A 6,000-nucleotide genomic window follows, 5' to 3' on the forward strand; every position below is an offset into this window, starting at 1 on the left:
CTAATCTTATAGCATTCCTTGACAAAGTGACAAATTAGTGAACTACGGGGATGTTGCTGATATGGTTTACTTGGACTTCAGTAAGGCTTTTGATAAAGTAGAACATAACCTACTACTAAATAAAGTAGAAAAATGTGTGATGGACAGCAACGCCACCAGATGGATTCAGAACTGGCAAACTAACCACACTCAACGTATAGTGGTCAGTGGAACTACATCTACATGGAGGGATGGATGCAGTGGAGAACCCCAAGGCTCTGTTTTAGGCCCAGGACTCTTCAACATCTTCATCAATGACTTGGACGAGGGGATAGATGGGGAATTTATCAAATTTGCAGATGACACCAAACTGGCAAAAATAGCCAACACTCAAGGAGACAGGTGCAAAATACAGAAGGATCTTGACCAACTTGAACAATGGGCGCTTTTTCTTATTGTCTCAATGAAGTTGCCTGAACTGACCCTGGGCAGGAAGGGAAGAGGGTGACGGTGCTCAGGCTGACTCTGATTGGTGAACATCATGTTTTCCAAATGAATGAATGAATCTGCTTTGGGTTTGAGACCCTACAAGAAAAGGGAGTGTGCAAAAAACAACTTTGCCACTACCTAGAAGCAAACAAGATAATATCTAACAGCCAACGGTTGGAAGCTGACCAAGGAGAGATTCAACCTAGAAATAAGGAAGAACTTCCCGATGGTCAGAGCGATCAACCAGTGGAACAGAAGTTGCCTGCAGAAGTTGTGAACTCCCCAACTCTGGACATTTTCAAGAGGAGATTGGACTGTCATTTGGCTGAGGAAGTGTAGGATTTCCTGCTTAAGCAGGGGGTTGGACTTGATGACCTGCAAGGTCCCTTTCAACTCTAACAAACAAACAAACAAACAAACAAACAAACAAACAAACAAACAGAAAAGCATCACAACAGCTGTTCTGCCCAGGAGAGAAGAGAAAAAGCCCAAGACGTGAATCCAAGGACCACAATCATTGGTGCTTAGCTCTACGCTGCAGGTGGAGACACCCGTAATTGGGCAGATCTGTGGAGACGCAGGCCTGTCCCAGGGTGGTGCTTTCCCCCACCCTTCTCTCGCCCCCGCCCACCCTAGAAGAGATGCCTCCCCACCTCTGTGGCCGCTGCAGGAGAGGGGCGCCAGGAGGCAAAGGGCCAGCTGAGGTCAAGAGAAGGCCAGCGAAGGCCTGTTGCTGATCAGCTCACCATGCACCCTTGACAGGTTAACAGGGTTGGAGGGGATCGTAAGGCTGGAAGGGGCTTTGGGAGGACCCCGTAGTCTCCGCCTGTTCCTCCAGAGTTCCCCAGCTTTCTCTCTCCAAGGGCTCCCAATCAGATTTGTGATACGTAGCTGCAGCTTTCACCAGATTTTAGGAAGCGGATTCAAGACTTCCACTAATCTGTTCTAGCCTTTATTTGCACCACAGGGCAAGCGTTCTCCTGCCTGTTGGGGCCCCTCGGACATGCAGCCTTTCTTCTGTGGGGCTTTGCCCTCCGGCTGCTCAGGGATGACTCACCCACTTTGGGAGATGCCAGGCTGGGTGCTCGGAGGCCTTCCTGGAAGGGGTGGCACCTCCCTCCCTTCCGCCCTCGGAGCAGCGGGACCTGCCCTGGGAAGCCGCTCTGGGAGCTGGTCTCCCCTCTCCCCCAGTCCCTCCCAGTCCCTCCGGCAGAGGAGCGCCACCTGCTGGCCCAGAGCTGCCGAGGGCCCTGACTTGGGCCCCCCTCCCCTGAGACTCTTAGCAGCACAGCCGCAAGGGCTCCTGGCCAAGTCTCCTGTGGGGGTCAACCTGGCTGGCTGCTGCCCACCCCCAAAGCTGTCCTCCAGGGGAAGGGCAGCCCCGCCCGAAACTGAGCCGGAGCGAGGGCTGTCCAGGTGGCGGCAGGGCTCTGCATCCAGGTGGGGGCAGTTCAGTTTAATTTCATTTGTTGTTCATTGCACCACCCACAGCTAAATTAAATGCCATCTTCGGTGTATGTCAGACATAAGAAAACTATAGAAATAAAACACAAACACACTTCCTTCACATTCTATACAATTGAATTGAAAACCCCCGATATTGCATTTTGAAAGCTCCTGAAAACCCACCTATGTTGCCAGGCATGAGAAAACCCATATACCCCTTAGCTGCTATGGGGTTTTATGTATGGTTTGTTTAGGTTGTGTGATTGTTTTTTTATAATAAGGGTTTTTAAATTGTTTTTTAACATCATCATCATCATCATCGTGAATGGAACTGCTGCTCTGGGGGGGGAGCCCCTTTGCAGCCTCTTTGTCCTTGTTTCTCTTGTCCTGGGCCAAGAGGGCGCCCAGCAGGGGATGGATCTTGAAGGGGGTTCTGAACATCCTTAAAAGGGGGGGAGGGGTGTAGGCATGCAGCCCTCCTTCAGTGGGTCGCCCTCAGGAAAGGCACTGCATGCCATGATATGTCACAGTTTCCCAACCTGGTTGGGGGCTGAAGGCCAGTCGCTCCGCCCCTCCGCCTGTCTCTCCCCCCCTGACCCCCCCCCAAGGGCTGGTCCTTCTAGAGAGAAAGGCGGGCAGGTAGCCTTTCTGGACTAGCAGAACAGCAGAAAGCCAAGCCGAGGAAGCCGGCGGGGTCTCTGGCAGCCCCAGGAAACTCAGCGGGCCCCACATCCAGCTGACTGTCCGAAGCGGGCTCAAAGGCTGAGCCGGGCAGCCTGGACAAGATTGTGGCGGTGCCGGAACAGCCCAGCCGAGCTGCAGCGCCAGTTTTCAGCGCCGACTCGATTGCTTCCCCCGCCCCGCCACCTGCCTCCGGGAAGCGCGAGACCACCGGCTCCGCTGCGGCCGCCGGTCTACTTGGCCGCCCGTCCCCGCCGGGAAGGTGGCCGACGCTCCCGCTCCCTGCCTCGCCCTCCCGCCCTCGCTCTGCGCCTCCGGAGGACAGCCGTGAAGCCGGTCCGGTCCTGAAGGGCTCTTCACCCCGACGATCGGCCCCTGCTAAGCCCCGTCCATCAGGCAGGCGGGCAGGAATCCTGGGCGAAGCGCTCTGCCCCACTCGGGGGAAGCGCCCTTCGCGGGAGAAGCCCCCGGCCCCCAGCTGGTCCTAAGGAGCAAAGCGCCCGGCAAACAGCCCAGGCAGCCCGACTTCTACGGCTGGGCAGTGCTGCAATCCAGGGCCGGGACACAAACACACACACACACCGAGTGGTCTGCTGCCCCCTTGGGCCTGCTCAGCCTGGGGGTGGAGGCGGCACCTGCACTGGCCAGCGGGGGGGGGGGGGGGGAGAGTGAGAGCGCGCGCACGAGAGAGAGCTGGCCAGCTGGGAGGCTGAAGTGATGTGTGTGTGTGTGTGACCATGCAGCATCTTTCAGGCCCTTCCTCCTTTCTGACCGGCCCTGCAAAGCCCACTCTCTCTGCCGCTCTGGGGAAGGGGCTCTACAGCTCAGGCGGTGCAAATGCTGCCAGTGGGAGGGGCTCACCCTGGCCTTTGTTCCCCCCCTGGTGGCTCTCCTCCTAATCCCGGCCTGCCTTTAGCTTGTTCCGTGAAAGGGCCAATAGACCCAGCAGAGTCCACCAGGACTTCATAGCCAGGTGGTTCGTGACAGTGAAGAGGCATCTGTGCACCATGATTTCCAAATGGTCATCACCATCTGGCAATGGTGCTGGTGGCAGCACCTGACCAAAGTCCAAAGACCAGGCTGCTTCACAACACAAAGGGGCTTGGCCTCTGTGGATGGAGCACAACCCAGGGCATTGTGTGTGTGTGTGTGTGGTGTGGTGTGGACTGGGCAGGTGGGAGGCCCATCTCGGAATCAGCCGGACAGAAGGGAAATCTTGGACGCCCTTCAGCCTCCACATCGGCAAGCACCCAAAGTGGCCCCTCCCTGAACGAGGACTGCCAACTCTCCCAGGCCTCTGGGGGGGGAGGGGCTCTGTCCACTAAGCCCGGGCAAGGCATGGCCACTGAGGCCAGAGGAAAGGGGAGGAGGGGAGGCCCGGCACATGCCACCAAGGGAGGCACCCAGCAGCCCCTGGAAAGCCCGGCAGGAGACACAGGCAGCCCAGACTCCTCTCACTCGGCCAGTCAGCTGCCCAGAGAATTCTGGCCCTGGTCACACCCTTTCCGGCCATAGTTAAGCAGGTCCCGAAGCGAATCTGCCTCCCGCCGAGACTTTGCTTAGAAGAAAGTTGCCAGATAGGATCACACGACCGTCATAACTATGAATTTTGATCATGGGACCAGCGGGGGCTGCAACAGTCGCAAGGGGGGAAAATGGTCACAAGTCACCTATTTTGTCAGTGCCATTATAACTCCGAGCAGTCACTAAATGAACTGCCATTAGTCGAGGACAGCCTGTCCCAGGTTTCTTTCAGCCTAGGCCCCTTCTCCTCCCTCTGTGACCGACTGAGGCTCCCGTCGCAGACCCCTCAGGGGGCCACGTGGGCACCAGGCAGCCCCTGAGGTCAGGAAAGGAGAAGTCAGCACTGTTGGTGGCCCGGACAGACCTGGGTAGATGGTCAAATCTTCTCGGCCTCTTCAAATGTCCCGGCCCAATGGGCTCAGGGAGGCTCCCTCATCAAAGTGGACATGGGGGGAGGGAGGGCAAATGGGGAGACTTGGAAGTTCAGGGCCGGCTGCTCTGATCAGTTTTCTGAAGCTGGTAGAGGAGACCCCTCCTCAGATGTGGAGTGGCAGGACAAGATTGGTGGCTGATCCTCTCTAGGAGACAGAAATGAAATTCAGAATCACCCGCAGAGGATGAGATCTGGGTGGGGAGAATGGGGCTGAAGGCAGCAAAATCAAACAAATGGGGAACAAAACTCAAAGGAGCCCCCATTGGGGGAGGGGGATAAGAAGAAAGCAACTCCCCCCCCCCCCACGCAGCTGAGAGCCACCTGAGGGCAAGGCAGCAACCCCGGGGTGCTGTGTCCAGTACTTAAGGAGGGACACGGGGAAAAGTCCCAGGAAGGCAATGCTGGGGGTCAGGAAGGAGGAGGAGGAGGAGGGGGAGGAGGAAGGAAAAGAACTGAGCTCCTTTGGCTTTGAACAGAGACAACAACTCCTCGAAAGGACATCCCATCGAAAGACCACAGCATCTGTCCTGTCCTTCCAAATGGCCTGCCTGGAATAATGGTGGCCTTCTGGAGGGCTTCGGCTGGAGGACCCATCCATCAACACCCCCCCCACACACACACGTGTGTCTGGGGGGGCCCTGCCCTTCCAGTGCCAAGGTGGCCAGGCCTCTCCATCAGCTGGCACCGGCTGGCAGGGCCTCTCCAGGGCTGGGCCCCCATCCGCCGCTGGGAAGGCAGGTCATGGGATGCTGTTCGGCAGCCGATGCCCCCCTTTCTGCCCCCCTCCCATCACGTCGCCTGCCAGGAAACGGACCCCATACTTCCCAACCAAAGTGGCGAGGGTGGAGGGCGGGTGGGCGGTGGGGGAGAACCAGCTTGTGCCAGGCAGGAAGAACGCGCCGCCTGTTGGAGGGGAAGGAGCGGCGCAGCTGACCAGCCTTCGGGGCTGCACTGCCAGCGCTCTGAGCGGAGCTGCTCCCGGCCAGGTGGGTTTTCCTGCCTCACCCCCCCGCGCACCCCCCCCCCCCGCACGAGCCAGGTCGGGCAAGGAGCGGCCGCCTCTGCCAGGGACGCCAAAGCCCAGCGCTCCCCGCTCCCTCCGCGCGCGGCTTACCTGGAGCCCTTCAGCCAGGCAGGTATGCCGCCCGACGCCCCCCTCCGCTCCAGCCGAGTGTCCCGAGAGAAGCTGAGCGTCTCCTCCTCCCTCTCCTGTCCCCGCCCCCTCCCTTGTCCCCCCCCCTCCGCCTGGATGACACACCGGCCCATCCCAGGCTGCGCGGGGCCGACAGCCTCCGCGGTTCCGGCAGGTTCCTGCCCCGGGGCGTGCAAAGCCTCCCACGCAGGGGCTCGGTAGGCGCCCTCCTCTGCCCCGCCTGGCAGCAGCTACAGTGGAGGGGGGGGAAAGGGAACATTCAATTACTTCCAGGGGACTGTTCTCCCCCCCTCCC

General features: G+C 58.7%; 1 protein-coding gene across 1 annotated transcript in view; it reads right to left on the reverse strand.

Annotated features, from left to right (window-relative positions):
• Positions 1-5,715, reverse strand: part of EPPK1 (epiplakin 1) — a 29,832-nt gene extending 24,117 nt beyond the window's left edge. Inside the window, exon 1 of the mRNA XM_070748475.1 lies at positions 5,667-5,715. The gene's annotated coding sequence lies outside the window, so the exon portion shown is untranslated. The remainder of the gene's footprint in view (positions 1-5,666) is intronic.
• Between the last annotated feature and the right edge of the window lie 285 nt (positions 5,716-6,000).

This window comes from Erythrolamprus reginae, chromosome 3, assembly GCF_031021105.1.
Source record: "Erythrolamprus reginae isolate rEryReg1 chromosome 3, rEryReg1.hap1, whole genome shotgun sequence".
NCBI classification, from domain to species: domain Eukaryota; kingdom Metazoa; phylum Chordata; class Lepidosauria; order Squamata; family Dipsadidae; genus Erythrolamprus; species Erythrolamprus reginae.